Below are 22871 nucleotides of genomic sequence, written 5' to 3'. Positions count from 1 at the left end.
TATCGCGTTAAACGCCTTTCTCGACAACAAAAGCACAATTTCATCAAAAACAAACAAAACAAGAAAAATGAATCTATTCAACAAGTCTGCAACACATCCTTAAGAGTTACATGATTTCACCCAATGTCAATGTGTAATTTCTCCAGTTCTGATCATTGTTTAGGATGTTGGTAGCTTGGTCCAATGCCAAAACACAGTGAAATCTTTTTATGGCTTTAAACGCGTTTTCTCCTCGAGAGAAACATGATTTCACTAAAAACGTTATAGTTTAAACACACCTGTTGTACACGTCTGCAAACACTCTCAGAGCCTTAAAGTAGGGTTTTCACCAATGTGTTTTTTGGTGAGAAACCTTCTATTTCAAGGTTCTGTGCGTTTTCAGACACGTACAATATGTATTTTTTGTGTTTCTGATGAAATCCCTCCTTTTAATGCATTTTCTCACAGAAAATTAGTCTCTTGCCATTGCAAAATGGCTTTCTTGAAAAAGCATATTGTGGTCGAGAAATGGTGTTTTAAACAATAAAAACGACTCCCGGCCTTATTTAGTTCACATTTTTACTTTTGGTAACCTAGCCCGTATTCATAACGCACTAAACCTTTTTATCGCGTTAAACGCCTTTTCTCGACAACAAAAGCACAATTTCATCAAAAACAAACAAAGCAAGAAAAATGAATCTATTCAACAAGTCTGCAACACATCCTTAAGAGTTACATGATTTCACCCAATGTCAATGTGTAATTTCTCCAGTTCTGATCATTGTTTAGGTTGTTGGTAGCTTGGTCCAATGCCAAAACACAGTGAAATCTTTTTATGGCTTTAAACGCGTTTTCTCCTCGAGAGAAACATGTTTTCACTAAAAACGTTATAGTTTAAACATGCCTGTTGTACATGTCTGCAAACACTCAGAGCCTTAAAGTAGGGTTTTCACCAATGTGTTTTTTGGTGAGAAACCTTCTATTTCAAAGGTTCTGTGCGTTTTCAGACATGTTCAGTATGTATTTTTTGTGTTTCTGATGAAATCCCTCCTTTTAATGCATTTTCTCACAGAAAATGAGTCCCTCACCATGGGAAAATGGCTTTTTTGAAAACGCATATTCTGGTCGAGAAATGGTGTTTTAAACAATAAAAACGTCTCCCGGCCTTATTTAGTTCACATTTTTACTTTTGTTAACCTAGCCCGTATTCATAACGCACTAAACCTTTTTATCGCGTTAAACGCCTTTCTCGACAAGAAAAGCACAATTTCATCAAAAACAAACAAAACAAGAAAAATGAATCTATTCAACAAGTCTGCAACACATCCTTAAGAGTTACATGATTTCACCCAATGTCAATGTGTAATTTCTCCAGTTCTGATCATTGTTTAGGTTGTTGGTAGCTTGGTCCAATGCCAAAACACAGTGAAATCTTTTTATGGCTTTAAACGCGTTTTCTCCTCGAGAGAAACATGATTTCACTAAAAACGTTATAGTTTAAACACACCTGTTGTACATGTCTGCAAACACTCTCAGAGCCTTAAAGTAGGGTTTTCACCAATGTGTTTTTTGGTGAGAAACCTTCTATTTCAAGGTTCTGTGCGTTTTCAGACACGTACAATATGTATTTTTTGTGTTTCTGATGAAATCCCTCCTTTTAATGCATTTTCTCACAGAAAATTAGTCTCTTGCCATTGCAAAATGGCTTTCTTGAAAAAGCATATTGTGGTCGAGAAATGGTGTTTTAAACAATAAAAACGACTCCCGGCCTTATTTAGTTCACATTTTTACTTTTGGTAACCTAGCCCGTATTCATAACGCACTAAACCTTTTTATCGCGTTAAACGCCTTTTCTCGACAACAAAAGCACAATTTCATCAAAAACAAACAAAGCAAGAAAAATGAATCTATTCAACAAGTCTGCAACACATCCTTAAGAGTTACATGATTTCACCCAATGTCAATGTGTAATTTCTCCAGTTCTGATCATTGTTTAGGTTGTTGGTAGCTTGGTCCAATGCCAAAACACAGTGAAATCTCTTTATGGCTTTAAACGCGTTTTCTCCTCGAGAGAAACATGATTTCACTAAAAACGATATAGTTCAAACATGCCTGTTGTAACTGTCTGCAAACACTCAGAGCCTTAAAGTAGGGTTTTCACCAATGTGTTTTTTGGTGAGAAACCTTCTATTTCAAATGTTTTGTGCGTTTTCAGACATGTTCAGTATGTATTTTTTGTGTTTCTGATGAAATCCCTCCTTTTAATGCATTTTCTCACAGAAAATGAGTCTCTCACCATGGGAAAATGGCTATCTTGAAAAAGCATATTGTGGTCGAGAAATGGTGTTTTAAACAATAAAAACGTCTCCCGGCCTTATTTAGTTCACATTTTTACTTTTGGTAACCTAGCCCGTATTCATAACGCACTAAACCTTTTTATCGCGTTAAACGCCTTTTCTCGACAACAAAAGCACAATTTCATCAAAAACAAACAAAACAAGAAAAATGAATCTATTCAACAAGTCTGCAACACATCCTTAAGAGTTACATGATTTCACCCAATGTCAATGTGTAATTTCTCCAGTTCTGATCATTGTTTAGGTTGTTGGTAGCTTGGTCCAATGCCAAAACACAGTGAAATCTTTTTATGGCTTTAAACGCGTTTTCTCCTCGAGAGAAACATGATTTCACTAAAAACGTTATAGTTTAAACATGCCTGTTGTACATGTCTGCAAACACTCAGAGCCTTAAAGTAGGGTTTTCACCAATGTGTTTTTTGGTGAGAAACCTTCTATTTCAAAGGTTCTGTGCGTTTTCAGACATGTTCAGTATGTATTTTTTGTGTTTTCTGATGAAATCCCTCCTTTTAATGCATTTTCTCACAGAAAATGAGTCTCTCACCATGGGAAAATGGCTTTTTTGAAAACGCATATTCTGGTCGAGAAATGGTGTTTTAAACAATAAAACGACTCCCGGCCTTATTTAGTTCACATTTTTACTTTTGGTAACCTAGCCCGTATTCATAACGCACTAAACCTTTTTATCGCGTTAAACGCCTTTTCTCGACAACAAAAGCACAATTTCATCAAAAACAAACAAAACAAGAAAAATGAATCTATTCAACAAGTCTGCAACACATCCTTAAGAGTTACATGATTTCACCCAATGTCAATGTGTAATTTCTCCAGTTCTGATCATTGTTTAGGTTGTTGGTAGCTTGGTCCAATGCCAAAACACAGTGAAATCTTTTTATGGCTTTAAACGCGTTTTCTCCTCGAGAGAAACATGATTTCACTAAAAACGTTATAGTTTAAACACGCCTGTTGTACATGTCTGCAAACACTCTCAGAGCCTTAAAGTAGGGTTTTCACCAATGTGTTTTTTGGTGAGAAACCTTCTATTTCAAGGTTCTGTGCGTTTTCAGACACGTACAATATGTATTTTTTGTGTTTCTGATGAAATCCCTCCTTTTAATGCATTTTCTCACAGAAAATGAGTCTCTTGCCATGGCAAAATGGCTATCTTGAAAAAGCATATTGTGGTCGAGAAATGGTGTTTTAAACAATAAAAACGACTCCCGGCCTTATTTAGTTCACATTTTTACTTTTAGTAACCTAGCCCGTATTCATAACGCACTAAACCTTTTTATCGCGTTAAACGCCTTTCTCGACAACAAAAGCACAATTTCATCAAAAACAAACAAAACAAGAAAAATGAATCTATTCAACAAGTCTGCAACACATCCTTAAGAGTTACATGATTTCACCCAATGTCAATGTGTAATTTCTCCAGTTCTGATCATTGTTTAGGATGTTGGTAGCTTGGTCCAATGCCAAAACACAGTGAAATCTTTTTATGGCTTTAAACGCGTTTTCTCCTCGAGAGAAACATGATTTCACTAAAAACGTTATAGTTTAAACACACCTGTTGTACACGTCTGCAAACACTCTCAGAGCCTTAAAGTAGGGTTTTCACCAATGTGTTTTTTGGTGAGAAACCTTCTATTTCAAGGTTCTGTGCGTTTTCAGACACGTACAATATGTATTTTTTGTGTTTCTGATGAAATCCCTCCTTTTAATGCATTTTCTCACAGAAAATTAGTCTCTTGCCATTGCAAAATGGCTTTCTTGAAAAAGCATATTGTGGTCGAGAAATGGTGTTTTAAACAATAAAAACGACTCCCGGCCTTATTTAGTTCACATTTTTACTTTTGGTAACCTAGCCCGTATTCATAACGCACTAAACCTTTTTATCGCGTTAAACGCCTTTTCTCGACAACAAAAGCACAATTTCATCAAAAACAAACAAAGCAAGAAAAATGAATCTATTCAACAAGTCTGCAACACATCCTTAAGAGTTACATGATTTCACCCAATGTCAATGTGTAATTTCTCCAGTTCTGATCATTGTTTAGGTTGTTGGTAGCTTGGTCCAATGCCAAAACACAGTGAAATCTTTTTATGGCTTTAAACGCGTTTTCTCCTCGAGAGAAACATGTTTTCACTAAAAACGTTATAGTTTAAACATGCCTGTTGTACATGTCTGCAAACACTCAGAGCCTTAAAGTAGGGTTTTCACCAATGTGTTTTTTGGTGAGAAACCTTCTATTTCAAAGGTTCTGTGCGTTTTCAGACATGTTCAGTATGTATTTTTTGTGTTTCTGATGAAATCCCTCCTTTTAATGCATTTTCTCACAGAAAATGAGTCCCTCACCATGGGAAAATGGCTTTTTTGAAAACGCATATTCTGGTCGAGAAATGGTGTTTTAAACAATAAAAACGTCTCCCGGCCTTATTTAGTTCACATTTTAACTTTTGTTAACCTAGCCCGTATTCATAACGCACTAAACCTTTTTATCGCGTTAAACGCCTTTCTCGACAAGAAAAGCACAATTTCATCAAAAACAAACAAAACAAGAAAAATGAATCTATTCAACAAGTCTGCAACACATCCTTAAGAGTTACATGATTTCACCCAATGTCAATGTGTAATTTCTCCAGTTCTGATCATTGTTTAGGTTGTTGGTAGCTTGGTCCAATGCCAAAACACAGTGAAATCTTTTTATGGCTTTAAACGCGTTTTCTCCTCGAGAGAAACATGATTTCACTAAAAACGTTATAGTTTAAACACACCTGTTGTACATGTCTGCAAACACTCTCAGAGCCTTAAAGTAGGGTTTTCACCAATGTGTTTTTTGGTGAGAAACCTTCTATTTCAAGGTTCTGTGCGTTTTCAGACACGTACAATATGTATTTTTTGTGTTTCTGATGAAATCCCTCCTTTTAATGCATTTTCTCACAGAAAATTAGTCTCTTGCCATTGCAAAATGGCTTTCTTGAAAAAGCATATTGTGGTCGAGAAATGGTGTTTTAAACAATAAAAACGACTCCCGGCCTTATTTAGTTCACATTTTTACTTTTGGTAACCTAGCCCGTATTCATAACGCACTAAACCTTTTTATCGCGTTAAACGCCTTTTCTCGACAACAAAAGCACAATTTCATCAAAAACAAACAAAGCAAGAAACATGAATCTATTCAACAAGTCTGCAACACATCCTTAAGAGTTACATGATTTCACCCAATGTCAATGTGTAATTTCTCCAGTTCTGATCATTGTTTAGGTTGTTGGTAGCTTGGTCCAATGCCAAAACACAGTGAAATCTTTTTATGGCTTTAAACGCGTTTTCTCCTCGAGAGAAACATGTTTTCACTAAAAACGTTATAGTTTAAACATGCCTGTTGTACATGTCTGCAAACACTCAGAGCCTTAAAGTAGGGTTTTCACCAATGTGTTTTTTGGTGAGAAACCTTCTATTTCAAAGGTTCTGTGCGTTTTCAGACATGTTCAGTATGTATTTTTTGTGTTTTCTGATGAAATCCCTCCTTTTAATGCATTTTCTCACAGAAAATGAGTCTCTCACCATGGGAAAATGGCTTTGTTGAAAACGCATATTGTGGTCGAGAAATGGTGTTTTAAACAATAAAACGACTCCCGGCCTTATTTAGTTCACATTTTTACTTTTGGTAACCTAGCCCGTATTCATAACGCACTAAACCTTTTTATCGCGTTAAACGCCTTTTCTCGACAAGAAAAGCACAATTTCATCAAAAACAAACAAAACAAGAAAAATGAATCTATTCAACAAGTCTGCAACACATCCTTAAGAGTTACATGATTTCACCCAATGTCAATGTGTAATTTCTCCAGTTCTGATCATTGTTTAGGTTGTTGGTAGCTTGGTCCAATGCCAAAACACAGTGAAATCTTTTTATGGCTTTAAACGCGTTTTCTCCTCGAGAGAAACATGATTTCACTAAAAACGTTATAGTTTAAACACGCCTGTAGTACATGTCTGCAAACACTCTCAGAGCCTTAAAGTAGGGTTTTCACCAATGTGTTTTTTGGTGAGAAACCTTCTATTTCAAGGTTCTGTGCGTTTTCAGACACGTACAATATGTATTTTTTGTGTTTCTGATGAAATCCCTCCTTTTAATGCATTTTCTCACAGAAAATTAGTCTCTTGCCATTGCAAAATGGCTTTCTTGAAAAAGCATATTGTGGTCGAGAAATGGTGTTTTAAACAATAAAAACGACTCCCGGCCTTATTTAGTTCACATTTTTACTTTTGGTAACCTAGCCCGTATTCATAACGCACTAAACCTTTTTATCGCGTTAAACGCCTTTTCTCGACAACAAAAGCACAATTTCATCAAAAACAAACAAAGCAAGAAAAATGAATCTATTCAACAAGTCTGCAACACATCCTTAAGAGTTACATGATTTCACCCAATGTCAATGTGTAATTTCTCCAGTTCTGATCATTGTTTAGGTTGTTGGTAGCTTGGTCCAATGCCAAAACACAGTGAAATCTTTTTATGGCTTTAAACGCGTTTTCTCCTCGAGAGAAACATGTTTTCACTAAAAACGTTATAGTTTAAACATGCCTGTTGTACATGTCTGCAAACACTCAGAGCCTTAAAGTAGGGTTTTCACCAATGTGTTTTTTGGTGAGAAACCTTCTATTTCAAAGGTTCTGTGCGTTTTCAGACATGTTCAGTATGTATTTTTTGTGTTTCTGATGAAATCCCTCCTTTTAATGCATTTTCTCACAGAAAATGAGTCCCTCACCATGGGAAAATGGCTTTTTTGAAAACGCATATTCTGGTCGAGAAATGGTGTTTTAAACAATAAAAACGTCTCCCGGCCTTATTTAGTTCACATTTTAACTTTTGTTAACCTAGCCCGTATTCATAACGCACTAAACCTTTTTATCGCGTTAAACGCCTTTCTCGACAAGAAAAGCACAATTTCATCAAAAACAAACAAAACAAGAAAAATGAATCTATTCAACAAGTCTGCAACACATCCTTAAGAGTTACATGATTTCACCCAATGTCAATGTGTAATTTCTCCAGTTCTGATCATTGTTTAGGTTGTTGGTAGCTTGGTCCAATGCCAAAACACAGTGAAATCTTTTTATGGCTTTAAACGCGTTTTCTCCTCGAGAGAAACATGATTTCACTAAAAACGTTATAGTTTAAACACACCTGTTGTACATGTCTGCAAACACTCTCAGAGCCTTAAAGTAGGGTTTTCACCAATGTGTTTTTTGGTGAGAAACCTTCTATTTCAAGTTTCTGTGCGTTTTCAGACACGTACAATATGTATTTTTTGTGTTTCTGATGAAATCCCTCCTTTTAATGCATTTTCTCACAGAAAATTAGTCTCTTGCCATTGCAAAATGGCTTTCTTGAAAAAGCATATTGTGGTCGAGAAATGGTGTTTTAAACAATAAAAACGACTCCCGGCCTTATTTAGTTCACATTTTTACTTTTGGTAACCTAGCCCGTATTCATAACGCACTAAACCTTTTTATCGCGTTAAACGCCTTTTCTCGACAACAAAAGCACAATTTCATCAAAAACAAACAAAGCAAGAAAAATGAATCTATTCAACAAGTCTGCAACACATCCTTAAGAGTTACATGATTTCACCCAATGTCAATGTGTAATTTCTCCAGTTCTGATCATTGTTTAGGTTGTTGGTAGCTTGGTCCAATGCCAAAACACAGTGAAATCTTTTTATGGCTTTAAACGCGTTTTCTCCTCGAGAGAAACATGTTTTCACTAAAAACGTTATAGTTTAAACATGCCTTTTGTACATGTCTGCAAACACTCAGAGCCTTAAAGTAGGGTTTTCACCAATGTGTTTTTTGGTGAGAAACCTTCTATTTCAAAGGTTCTGTGCGTTTTCAGACATGTTCAGTATGTATTTTTTTGTGTTTTCTGATGAAATCCCTCCTTTTAATGCATTTTCTCACAGAAAATGAGTCTCTCACCATGGGAAAATGGCTTTGTTGAAAACGCATATTCTGGTCGAGAAATGGTGTTTTAAACAATAAAACGACTCCCGGCCTTATTTAGTTCACATTTTAACTTTTGTTAACCTAGCCCGTATTCATAACGCACTAAACCTTTTTATCGCGTTAAACGCCTTTTCTCGACAAGAAAAGCACAATTTCATCAAAAACAAACAAAACAAGAAAAATGAATCTATTCAACAAGTCTGCAACACATCCTTAAGAGTTACATGATTTCACCCAATGTCAATGTGTAATTTCTCCAGTTCTGATCATTGTTTAGGTTGTTGGTAGCTTGGTCCAATGCCAAAACACAGTGAAATCTTTTTATGGCTTTAAACGCGTTTTCTCCTCGAGAGAAACATGATTTCACTAAAAACGTTATAGTTTAAACATGCCTGTTGTACATGTCTGCAAACACTCAGAGCCTTAAAGTAGGGTTTTCACCAATGTGTTTTTTGGTGAGAAACCTTCTATTTCAAAGGTTCTGTGCGTTTTCAGACATGTTCAGTATGTATTTTTTGTGTTTTCTGATGAAATCCCTCCTTTTAATGCATTTTCTCACAGAAAATGAGTCTCTCACCATGGGAAAATGGCTTTGTTGAAAACGCATATTCTGGTCGAGAAATGGTGTTTTAAACAATAAAACGACTCCCGGCCTTATTTAGTTCACATTTTTACTTTTGGTAACCTAGCCCGTATTCATAACGCACTAAACCTTTTTATCGCGTTAAACGCCTTTTCTCGACAAGAAAAGCACAATTTCATCAAAAACAAACAAAACAAGAAAAATGAATCTATTCAACAAGTCTGCAACACATCCTTAAGAGTTACATGATTTCACCCAATGTCAATGTGTAATTTCTCCAGTTCTGATCATTGTTTAGGTTGTTGGTAGCTTGGTCCAATGCCAAAACACAGTGAAATCTTTTTATGGCTTTAAACGCGTTTTCTCCTCGAGAGAAACATGATTTCACTAAAAACGTTATAGTTTAAACACGCCTGTTGTACATGTCTGCAAACACTCTCAGAGCCTTAAAGTAGGGTTTTCACCAATGTGTTTTTTGGTGAGAAACCTTCTATTTCAAGGTTCAGTGCGTTTTCAGACACGTACAATATGTATTTTTTGTGTTTTCTGATGAAATCCCTCCTTTTAATGCATTTTCTCACAGAAAATGAGTCCCTCACCATGGGAAAATGGCTTTTTTGAAAACGCATATTCTGGTCGAGAAATGGTGTTTTAAACAATAAAAACGTCTCCCGGCCTTATTTAGTTCACATTTTAACTTTTGTTAACCTAGCCCGTATTCATAACGCACTAAACCTTTTTATCGCGTTAAACGCCTTTTCTCGACAACAAAAGCACAATTTCATCAAAAACAAACAAAGCAAGAAAAATGAATCTATTCAACAAGTCTGCAACACATCCTTAAGAGTTACATGATTTCACCCAATGTCAATGTGTAATTTCTCCAGTTCTGATCATTGTTTAGGTTGTTGGTAGCTTGGTCCAATGCCAAAACACAGTGAAATCTTTTTATGGCTTTAAACGCGTTTTCTCCTCGAGAGAAACATGTTTTCACTAAAAACGTTATAGTTTAAACATGCCTGTTGTACATGTCTGCAAACACTCTCAGAGCCTTAAAGTAGGGTTTTCACCAATGTGTTTTTTGGTGAGAAACCTTCTATTTCAAGGTTCAGTGCGTTTTCAGACACGTACAATATGTATTTTTTGTGTTTTCTGATGAAATCCCTCCTTTTAATGCATTTTCTCACAGAAAATGAGTCCCTCACCATGGGAAAATGGCTTTTTTGAAAACGCATATTCTGGTCGAGAAATGGTGTTTTAAACAATAAAAACGTCTCCCGGCCTTATTTAGTTCACATTTTAACTTTTGTTAACCTAGCCCGTATTCATAACGCACTAAACCTTTTTATCGCGTTAAACGCCTTTTCTCGACAACAAAAGCACAATTTCATCAAAAACAAACAAAGCAAGAAAAATGAATCTATTCAACAAGTCTGCAACACATCCTTAAGAGTTACATGATTTCACCCAATGTCAATGTGTAATTTCTCCAGTTCTGATCATTGTTTAGGTTGTTGGTAGCTTGGTCCAATGCCAAAACACAGTGAAATCTTTTTATGGCTTTAAACGCGTTTTCTCCTCGAGAGAAACATGTTTTCACTAAAAACGTTATAGTTTAAACATGCCTGTTGTACATGTCTGCAAACACTCAGAGCCTTAAAGTAGGGTTTTCACCAATGTGTTTTTTGGTGAGAAACCTTCTATTTCAAAGGTTCTGTGCGTTTTCAGACATGTTCAGTATGTATTTTTTGTGTTTTCTGATGAAATCCCTCCTTTTAATGCATTTTCTCACAGAAAATGAGTCTCTCACCATGGGAAAATGGCTTTGTTGAAAACGCATATTCTGGTCGAGAAATGGTGTTTTAAACAATAAAACGACTCCCGGCCTTATTTAGTTCACATTTTTACTTTTGGTAACCTAGCCCGTATTCATAACGCACTAAACCTTTTTATCGCGTTAAACGCCTTTTCTCGACAAGAAAAGCACAATTTCATCAAAAACAAACAAAACAAGAAAAATGAATCTATTCAACAAGTCTGCAACACATCCTTAAGAGTTACATGATTTCACCCAATGTCAATGTGTAATTTCTCCAGTTCTGATCATTGTTTAGGTTGTTGGTAGCTTGGTCCAATGCCAAAACACAGTGAAATCTTTTTATGGCTTTAAACGCGTTTTCTCCTCGAGAGAAACATGATTTCACTAAAAACGTTATAGTTTAAACACACCTGTTGTACATGTCTGCAAACACTCTCAGAGCCTTAAAGTAGGGTTTTCACCAATGTGTTTTTTGGTGAGAAACCTTCTATTTCAAGGTTCTGTGCGTTTTCAGACACGTACAATATGTATTTTTTGTGTTTCTGATGAAATCCCTCCTTTTAATGCATTTTCTCACAGAAAATTAGTCTCTTGCCATTGCAAAATGGCTTTCTTGAAAAAGCATATTGTGGTCGAGAAATGGTGTTTTAAACAATAAAAACGACTCCCGGCCTTATTTAGTTCACATTTTTACTTTTGGTAACCTAGCCCGTATTCATAACGCACTAAACCTTTTTATCGCGTTAAACGCCTTTTCTCGACAACAAAAGCACAATTTCATCAAAAACAAACAAAGCAAGAAAAATGAATCTATTCAACAAGTCTGCAACACATCCTTAAGAGTTACATGATTTCACCCAATGTCAATGTGTAATTTCTCCAGTTCTGATCATTGTTTAGGTTGTTGGTAGCTTGGTCCAATGCCAAAACACAGTGAAATCTTTTTATGGCTTTAAACGCGTTTTCTCCTCGAGAGAAACATGTTTTCACTAAAAACGTTATAGTTTAAACATGCCTGTTGTACATGTCTGCAAACACTCAGAGCCTTAAAGTAGGGTTTTCACCAATGTGTTTTTTGGTGAGAAACCTTCTATTTCAAAGGTTCTGTGCGTTTTCAGACATGTTCAGTATGTATTTTTTGTGTTTTCTGATGAAATCCCTCCTTTTAATGCATTTTCTCACAGAAAATGAGTCTCTCACCATGGGAAAATGGCTTTGTTGAAAACGCATATTCTGGTCGAGAAATGGTGTTTTAAACAATAAAACGACTCCCGGCCTTATTTAGTTCACATTTTTACTTTTGGTAACCTAGCCCGTATTCATAACGCACTAAACCTTTTTATCGCGTTAAACGCCTTTTCTCGACAAGAAAAGCACAATTTCATCAAAAACAAACAAAACAAGAAAAATGAATCTATTCAACAAGTCTGCAACACATCCTTAAGAGTTACATGATTTCACCCAATGTCAATGTGTAATTTCTCCAGTTCTGATCATTGTTTAGGTTGTTGGTAGCTTGGTCCAATGCCAAAACACAGTGAAATCTTTTTATGGCTTTAAACGCGTTTTCTCCTCGAGAGAAACATGATTTCACTAAAAACGTTATAGTTTAAACACACCTGTTGTACATGTCTGCAAACACTCTCAGAGCCTTAAAGTAGGGTTTTCACCAATGTGTTTTTTGGTGAGAAACCTTCTATTTCAAGGTTCTGTGCGTTTTCAGACACGTACAATATGTATTTTTTGTGTTTCTGATGAAATCCCTCCTTTTAATGCATTTTCTCACAGAAAATTAGTCTCTTGCCATTGCAAAATGGCTTTCTTGAAAAAGCATATTGTGGTCGAGAAATGGTGTTTTAAACAATAAAAACGACTCCCGGCCTTATTTAGTTCACATTTTTACTTTTGGTAACCTAGCCCGTATTCATAACGCACTAAACCTTTTTATCGCGTTAAACGCCTTTTCTCGACAACAAAAGCACAATTTCATCAAAAACAAACAAAGCAAGAAAAATGAATCTATTCAACAAGTCTGCAACACATCCTTAAGAGTTACATGATTTCACCCAATGTCAATGTGTAATTTCTCCAGTTCTGATCATTGTTTAGGTTGTTGGTAGCTTGGTCCAATGCCAAAACACAGTGAAATCTTTTTATGGCTTTAAACGCGTTTTCTCCTCGAGAGAAACATGTTTTCACTAAAAACGTTATAGTTTAAACATGCCTGTTGTACATGTCTGCAAACACTCAGAGCCTTAAAGTAGGGTTTTCACCAATGTGTTTTTTGGTGAGAAACCTTCTATTTCAAAGGTTCTGTGCGTTTTCAGACATGTTCAGTATGTATTTTTTGTGTTTTCTGATGAAATCCCTCCTTTTAATGCATTTTCTCACAGAAAATGAGTCTCTCACCATGGGAAAATGGCTTTGTTGAAAACGCATATTCTGGTCGAGAAATGGTGTTTTAAACAATAAAACGACTCCCGGCCTTATTTAGTTCACATTTTTACTTTTGGTAACCTAGCCCGTATTCATAACGCACTAAACCTTTTTATCGCGTTAAACGCCTTTTCTCGACAAGAAAAGCACAATTTCATCAAAAACAAACAAAACAAGAAAAATGAATCTATTCAACAAGTCTGCAACACATCCTTAAGAGTTACATGATTTCACCCAATGTCAATGTGTAATTTCTCCAGTTCTGATCATTGTTTAGGTTGTTGGTAGCTTGGTCCAATGCCAAAACACAGTGAAATCTTTTTATGGCTTTAAACGCGTTTTCTCCTCGAGAGAAACATGATTTCACTAAAAACGTTATAGTTTAAACACGCCTGTTGTACATGTCTGCAAACACTCTCAGAGCCTTAAAGTAGGGTTTTCACCAATGTGTTTTTTGGTGAGAAACCTTCTATTTCAAGGTTCAGTGCGTTTTCAGACACGTACAATATGTATTTTTTGTGTTTCTGATGAAATCCCTCCTTTTAATGCATTTTCTCACAGAAAATGAGTCTCTTGCCATGGCAAAATGGCTATCTTGAAAAAGCATATTGTGGTCGAGAAATGGTGTTTTAAACAATAAAAACGACTCCCGGCCTTATTTAGTTCACATTTTTACTTTTGGTAACCTAGCCCGTATTCATAACGCACTAAACCTTTTTATCGCGTTAAACGCCTTTCTCGACAAGAAAAGCACAATTTCATCAAAAACAAACAAAACAAGAAAAATGAATCTATTCAACAAGTCTGCAACACATCCTTAAGAGTTACATGATTTCACCCAATGTCAATGTGTAATTTCTCCAGTTCTGATCATTGTTTAGGTTGTTGGTAGCTTGGTCCAATGCCAAAACACAGTGAAATCTTTTTATGGCTTTAAACGCGTTTTCTCCTCGAGAGAAACATGATTTCACTAAAAACGTTATAGTTTAAACATGCCTGTTGTACATGTCTGCAAACACTCTCAGAGCCTTAAAGTAGGGTTTTCACCAATGTGTTTTTTGGTGAGAAACCTTCTATTTCAAGGTTCTGTGCGTTTTCAGACACGTACAATATGTATTTTTTGTGTTTCTGATGAAATCCCTCCTTTTAATGCATTTTCTCACAGAAAATTAGTCTCTTGCCATGGCAAAATGGCTTTCTTGAAAAAGCATATTGTGGTCGAGAAATGGTGTTTTAAACAATAAAAACGACTCCCGGCCTTATTTAGTTCACATTTTTACTTTTGGTAACCTAGCCCGTATTCATAACGCACTAAACCTTTTTATCGCGTTAAACGCCTTTTCTCGACAACAAAAGCACAATTTCATCAAAAACAAACAAAACAAGAAAAATGAATCTATTCAACAAGTCTGCAACACATCCTTAAGAGTTACATGATTTCACCCAATGTCAATGTGTAATTTCTCCAGTTCTGATCATTGTTTAGGTTGTTGGTAGCTTGGTCCAATGCCAAAACACAGTGAAATCTTTTTATGGCTTTAAACGCGTTTTCTCCTCGAGAGAAACATGATTTCACTAAAAACGTTATAGTTTAAACATGCCTGTTGTACATGTCTGCAAACACTCAGAGCCTTAAAGTAGGGTTTTCACCAATGTGTTTTTTGGTGAGAAACCTTCTATTTCAAAGGTTCTGTGCGTTTTCAGACATGTTCAGTATGTATTTTTTGTGTTTTCTGATGAAATCCCTCCTTTTAATGCATTTTCTCACAGAAAATGAGTCTCTCACCATGGGAAAATGGCTTTTTTGAAAACGCATATTCTGGTCGAGAAATGGTGTTTTAAACAATAAAACGACTCCCGGCCTTATTTAGTTCACATTTTTACTTTTGGTAACCTAGCCCGTATTCATAACGCACTAAACCTTTTTATCGCGTTAAACGCCTTTTCTCGACAACAAAAGCACAATTTCATCAAAAACAAACAAAGCAAGAAAAATGAATCTATTCAACAAGTCTGCAACACATCCTTAAGAGTTACATGATTTCACCCAATGTCAATGTGTAATTTCTCCAGTTCTGATCATTGTTTAGGTTGTTGGTAGCTTGGTCCAATGCCAAAACACAGTGAAATCTTTTTATGGCTTTAAACGCGTTTTCTCCTCGAGAGAAACATGATTTCACTAAAAACGTTATAGTTTAAACACGCCTGTTGTACATGTCTGCAAACACTCTCAGAGCCTTAAAGTAGGGTTTTCACCAATGTGTTTTTTGGTGAGAAACCTTCTATTTCAAGGTTCTGTGCGTTTTCAGACACGTACAATATGTATTTTTTGTGTTTCTGATGAAATCCCTCCTTTTAATGCATTTTCTCACAGAAAATGAGTCTCTTGCCATGGCAAAATGGCTATCTTGAAAAAGCATATTGTGGTCGAGAAATGGTGTTTTAAACAATAAAAACGACTCCCGGCCTTATTTAGTTCACATTTTTACTTTTGGTAACCTAGCCCGTATTCATAACGCACTAAACCTTTTTATCGCGTTAAACGCCTTTTCTCGACAACAAAAGCACAATTTCATCAAAAACAAACAAAACAAGAAAAATGAATCTATTCAACAAGTCTGCAACACATCCTTAAGAGTTACATGATTTCACCCAATGTCAATGTGTAATTTCTCCAGTTCTGATCATTGTTTAGGTTGTTGGTAGCTTGGTCCAATGCCAAAACACAGTGAAATCTTTTTATGGCTTTAAACGCGTTTTCTCCTCGAGAGAAACATGATTTCACTAAAAACGTTATAGTTTAAACATGCCTGTTGTACATGTCTACAAACACTCTCAGAGCCTTAAAGTAGGGTTTTCACCAATGTGTTTTTTGGTGAGAAACCTTCTATTTCAAGGTTCTGTGCGTTTTCAGACACGTACAATATGTATTTTTTGTGTTTCTGATGAAATCCCTCCTTTTAATGCATTTTCTCACAGAAAATTAGTCTCTTGCCATGGCAAAATGGCTTTCTTGAAAAAGCATATTGTGGTCGAGAAATGGTGTTTTAAACAATAAAAACGACTCCCGGCCTTATTTAGTTCACATTTTTACTTTTGGTAACCTAGCCCGTATTCATAACGCACTAAACCTTTTTATCGCGTTAAACGCCTTTTCTCGACAACAAAAGCACAATTTCATCAAAAACAAACAAAGCAAGAAAAATGAATCTATTCAACAAGTCTGCAACACATCCTTAAGAGTTACATGATTTCACCCAATGTCAATGTGTAATTTCTCCAGTTCTGATCATTGTTTAGGTTGTTGGTAGCTTGGTCCAATGCCAAAACACAGTGAAATCTTTTTATGGCTTTAAACGCGTTTTCTCCTCGAGAGAAACATGATTTCACTAAAAACGTTATAGTTTAAACACGCCTGTTGTACATGTCTGCAAACACTCTCAGAGCCTTAAAGTAGGGTTTTCACCAATGTGTTTTTTGGTGAGAAACCTTCTATTTCAAGGTTCTGTGCGTTTTCAGACACGTACAATATGTATTTTTTGTGTTTCTGATGAAATCCCTCCTTTTAATGCATTTTCTCACAGAAAATTAGTCTCTTGCCATTGCAAAATGGCTTTCTTGAAAAAGCATATTGTGGTCGAGAAATGGTGTTTTAAACAATAAAAACGACTCCCGGCCTTATTTAGTTCACATTTTTACTTTTGGTAACCTAGCCCGTATTCATAACGCACTAAACCTTTTTATCGCGTTAAACGCCTTTTCTCGACAACAAAAGCACAATTTCATCAAAAACAAACAAAGCAAGAAAAATGAATCTATTCAACAAGTCTGCAACACATCCTTAAGAGTTACATGATTTCACCCAATGTCAATGTGTAATTTCTCCAGTTCTGATCATTGTTTAGGTTGTTGGTAGCTTGGTCCAATGCCAAAACACAGTGAAATCTTTTTATGGCTTTAAACGCGTTTTCTCCTCGAGAGAAACATGTTTTCACTAAAAACGTTATAGTTTAAACATGCCTGTTGTACATGTCTGCAAACACTCAGAGCCTTAAAGTAGGGTTTTCACCAATGTGTTTTTTGGTGAGAAACCTTCTATTTCAAAGGTTCTGTGCGTTTTCAGACATGTTCAGTATGTATTTTTTGTGTTTCTGATGAAATCCCTCCTTTTAATGCATTTTCTCACAGAAAATGAGTCCCTCACCATGGGAAAATGGCTTTTTTGAAAACGCATATTCTGGTCGAGAAATGGTGTTTTAAACAATAAAAACGTCTCCCGGCCTTATTTAGTTCACATTTTAACTTTTGTTAACCTAGCCCGTATTCATAACGCACTAAACCTTTTTATCGCGTTAAACGCCTTTCTCGACAAGAAAAGCACAATTTCATCAAAAACAAACAAAACAAGAAAAATGAATCTATTCAACAAGTCTGCAACACATCCTTAAGAGTTACATGATTTCACCCAATGTCAATGTGTAATTTCTCCAGTTCTGATCATTGTTTAGGTTGTTGGTAGCTTGGTCCAATGCCAAAACACAGTGAAATCTTTTTATGGCTTTAAACGCGTTTTCTCCTCGAGAGAAACATGATTTCACTAAAAACGTTATAGTTTAAACACACCTGTTGTACATGTCTGCAAACACTCTCAGAGCCTTAAAGTAGGGTTTTCACCAATGTGTTTTTTGGTGAGAAACCTTCTATTTCAAGGTTCTGTGCGTTTTCAGACACGTACAATATGTATTTTTTGTGTTTCTGATGAAATCCCTCCTTTTAATGCATTTTCTCACAGAAAATTAGTCTCTTGCCATTGCAAAATGGCTTTCTTGAAAAAGCATATTGTGGTCGAGAAATGGTGTTTTAAACAATAAAAACGACTCCCGGCCTTATTTAGTTCACATTTTTACTTTTGGTAACCTAGCCCGTATTCATAACGCACTAAACCTTTTTATCGCGTTAAACGCCTTTTCTCGACAACAAAAGCACAATTTCATCAAAAACAAACAAAGCAAGAAAAATGAATCTATTCAACAAGTCTGCAACACATCCTTAAGAGTTACATGATTTCACCCAATGTCAATGTGTAATTTCTCCAGTTCTGATCATTGTTTAGGTTGTTGGTAGCTTGGTCCAATGCCAAAACACAGTGAAATCTTTTTATGGCTTTAAACGCGTTTTCTCCTCGAGAGAAACATGTTTTCACTAAAAACGTTATAGTTTAAACATGCCTGTTGTACATGTCTGCAAACACTCAGAGCCTTAAAGTAGGGTTTTCACCAATGTGTTTTTTGGTGAGAAACCTTCTATTTCAAAGGTTCTGTGCGTTTTCAGACATGTTCAGTATGTATTTTTTGTGTTTTCTGATGAAATCCCTCCTTTTAATGCATTTTCTCACAGAAAATGAGTCTCACACCATGGGAAAATGGCTTTGTTGAAAACGCATATTCTGGTCGAGAAATGGTGTTTTAAACAATAAAACGACTCCCGGCCTTATTTAGTTCACATTTTTACTTTTGGTAACCTAGCCCGTATTCATAACGCACTAAACCTTTTTATCGCGTTAAACGCCTTTTCTCGACAACAAAAGCACAATTTCATCAAAAACAAACAAAGCAAGAAAAATGAATCTATTCAACAAGTCTGCAACACATCCTTAAGAGTTACATGATTTCACCCAATGTCAATGTGTAATTTCTCCAGTTCTGATCATTGTTTAGGTTGTTGGTAGCTTGGTCCAATGCCAAAACACAGTGAAATCTTTTTATGGCTTTAAACGCGTTTTCTCCTCGAGAGAAACATGATTTCACTAAAAACGTTATAGTTTAAACACGCCTGTTGTACATGTCTGCAAACACTCTCAGAGCCTTAAAGTAGGGTTTTCACCAATGTGTTTTTTGGTGAGAAACCTTCTATTTCAAGGTTCTGTGCGTTTTCAGACACGTACAATATGTATTTTTTGTGTTTCTGATGAAATCCCTCCTTTTAATGCATTTTCTCACAGAAAATTAGTCTCTTGCCATTGCAAAATGGCTTTCTTGAAAAAGCATATTGTGGTCGAGAAATGGTGTTTTAAACAATAAAAACGACTCCCGGCCTTATTTAGTTCACATTTTTACTTTTGGTAACCTAGCCCGTATTCATAACGCACTAAACCTTTTTATCGCGTTAAACGCCTTTTCTCGACAACAAAAGCACAATTTCATCAAAAACAAACAAAGCAAGAAAAATGAATCTATTCAACAAGTCTGCAACACATCCTTAAGAGTTACATGATTTCACCCAATGTCAATGTGTAATTTCTCCAGTTCTGATCATTGTTTAGGTTGTTGGTAGCTTGGTCCAATGCCAAAACACAGTGAAATCTTTTTATGGCTTTAAACGCGTTTTCTCCTCGAGAGAAACATGTTTTCACTAAAAACGTTATAGTTTAAACATGCCTGTTGTACATGTCTGCAAACACTCAGAGCCTTAAAGTAGGGTTTTCACCAATGTGTTTTTTGGTGAGAAACCTTCTATTTCAAAGGTTCTGTGCGTTTTCAGACATGTTCAGTATGTATTTTTTGTGTTTCTGATGAAATCCCTCCTTTTAATGCATTTTCTCACAGAAAATGAGTCCCTCACCATGGGAAAATGGCTTTTTTGAAAACGCATATTCTGGTCGAGAAATGGTGTTTTAAACAATAAAAACGTCTCCCGGCCTTATTTAGTTCACATTTTAACTTTTGTTAACCTAGCCCGTATTCATAACGCACTAAACCTTTTTATCGCGTTAAACGCCTTTCTCGACAAGAAAAGCACAATTTCATCAAAAACAAACAAAACAAGAAAAATGAATCTATTCAACAAGTCTGCAACACATCCTTAAGAGTTACATGATTTCACCCAATGTCAATGTGTAATTTCTCCAGTTCTGATCATTGTTTAGGTTGTTGGTAGCTTGGTCCAATGCCAAAACACAGTGAAATCTTTTTATGGCTTTAAACGCGTTTTCTCCTCGAGAGAAACATGATTTCACTAAAAACGTTATAGTTTAAACACACCTGTTGTACATGTCTGCAAACACTCTCAGAGCCTTAAAGTAGGGTTTTCACCAATGTGTTTTTTGGTGAGAAACCTTCTATTTCAAGGTTCTGTGCGTTTTCAGACACGTACAATATGTATTTTTTGTGTTTCTGATGAAATCCCTCCTTTTAATGCATTTTCTCACAGAAAATTAGTCTCTTGCCATTGCAAAATGGCTTTCTTGAAAAAGCATATTGTGGTCGAGAAATGGTGTTTTAAACAATAAAAACGACTCCCGGCCTTATTTAGTTCACATTTTTACTTTTGGTAACCTAGCCCGTATTCATAACGCACTAAACCTTTTTATCGCGTTAAACGCCTTTTCTCGACAACAAAAGCACAATTTCATCAAAAACAAACAAAGCAAGAAAAATGAATCTATTCAACAAGTCTGCAACACATCCTTAAGAGTTACATGATTTCACCCAATGTCAATGTGTAATTTCTCCAGTTCTGATCATTGTTTAGGTTGTTGGTAGCTTGGTCCAATGCCAAAACACAGTGAAATCTTTTTATGGCTTTAAACGCGTTTTCTCCTCGAGAGAAACATGTTTTCACTAAAAACGTTATAGTTTAAACATGCCTGTTGTACATGTCTGCAAACACTCAGAGCCTTAAAGTAGGGTTTTCACCAATGTGTTTTTTGGTGAGAAACCTTCTATTTCAAAGGTTCTGTGCGTTTTCAGACATGTTCAGTATGTATTTTTTGTGTTTTCTGATGAAATCCCTCCTTTTAATGCATTTTCTCACAGAAAATGAGTCTCACACCATGGGAAAATGGCTTTGTTGAAAACGCATATTCTGGTCGAGAAATGGTGTTTTAAACAATAAAACGACTCCCGGCCTTATTTAGTTCACATTTTTACTTTTGGTAACCTAGCCCGTATTCATAACGCACTAAACCTTTTTATCGCGTTAAACGCCTTTTCTCGACAAGAAAAGCACAATTTCATCAAAAACAAACAAAACAAGAAAAATGAATCTATTCAACAAGTCTGCAACACATCCTTAAGAGTTACATGATTTCACCCAATGTCAATGTGTAATTTCTCCAGTTCTGATCATTGTTTAGGTTGTTGGTAGCTTGGTCCAATGCCAAAACACAGTGAAATCTTTTTATGGCTTTAAACGCGTTTTCTCCTCGAGAGAAACATGATTTCACTAAAAACGTTATAGTTTAAACACGCCTGTTGTACATGTCTGCAAACACTCTCAGAGCCTTAAAGTAGGGTTTTCACCAATGTGTTTTTTGGTGAGAAACCTTCTATTTCAAGGTTCAGTGCGTTTTCAGACACGTACAATATGTATTTTTTGTGTTTCTGATGAAATCCCTCCTTTTAATGCATTTTCTCACAGAAAATGAGTCTCTTGCCATGGCAAAATGGCTATCTTGAAAAAGCATATTGTGGTCGAGAAATGGTGTTTTAAACAATAAAAACGACTCCCGGCCTTATTTAGTTCACATTTTTACTTTTGGTAACCTAGCCCGTATTCATAACGCACTAAACCTTTTTATCGCGTTAAACGCCTTTCTCGACAAGAAAAGCACAATTTCATCAAAAACAAACAAAACAAGAAAAATGAATCTATTCAACAAGTCTGCAACACATCCTTAAGAGTTACATGATTTCACCCAATGTCAATGTGTAATTTCTCCAGTTCTGATCATTGTTTAGGTTGTTGGTAGCTTGGTCCAATGCCAAAACACAGTGAAATCTTTTTATGGCTTTAAACGCGTTTTCTCCTCGAGAGAAACATGATTTCACTAAAAACGTTATAGTTTAAACATGCCTGTTGTACATGTCTACAAACACTCTCAGAGCCTTAAAGTAGGGTTTTCACCAATGTGTTTTTTGGTGAGAAACCTTCTATTTCAAGGTTCTGTGCGTTTTCAGACACGTACAATATGTATTTTTTGTGTTTCTGATGAAATCCCTCCTTTTAATGCATTTTCTCACAGAAAATTAGTCTCTTGCCATGGCAAAATGGCTTTCTTGAAAAAGCATATTGTGGTCGAGAAATGGTGTTTTAAACAATAAAAACGACTCCCGGCCTTATTTAGTTCACATTTTTACTTTTGGTAACCTAGCCCGTATTCATAACGCACTAAACCTTTTTATCGCGTTAAACGCCTTTTCTCGACAACAAAAGCACAATTTCATCAAAAACAAACAAAACAAGAAAAAAATCTATTCAACAAGTCTGCAACACATCCTTAAGAGTTACATGATTTCACCCAATGTCAATGTGTAATTTCTCCAGTTCTGATCATTGTTTAGGTTGTTGGTAGCTTGGTCCAATGCCAAAACACAGTGAAATCTTTTTATGGCTTTAAACGCGTTTTCTCCTCGAGAGAAACATGATTTCACTAAAAACGTTATAGTTTAAACATGCCTGTTGTACATGTCTGCAAACACTCAGAGCCTTAAAGTAGGGTTTTCACCAATGTGTTTTTTGGTGAGAAACCTTCTATTTCAAAGGATCTGTGCGTTTTCAGACATGTTCAGTATGTATTTTTTGTGTTTTCTGATGAAATCCCTCCTTTTAATGCATTTTCTCACAGAAAATGAGTCTCTCACCATGGGAAAATGGCTTTTTTGAAAACGCATATTCTGGTCGAGAAAT

This window comes from Lampris incognitus, chromosome 3, assembly GCF_029633865.1.
Source record: "Lampris incognitus isolate fLamInc1 chromosome 3, fLamInc1.hap2, whole genome shotgun sequence".
NCBI classification, from domain to species: domain Eukaryota; kingdom Metazoa; phylum Chordata; class Actinopteri; order Lampriformes; family Lampridae; genus Lampris; species Lampris incognitus.
The sequence above is the reverse complement of the archived record's forward strand: the minus strand, read 5'-3'. Positions refer to the sequence as shown.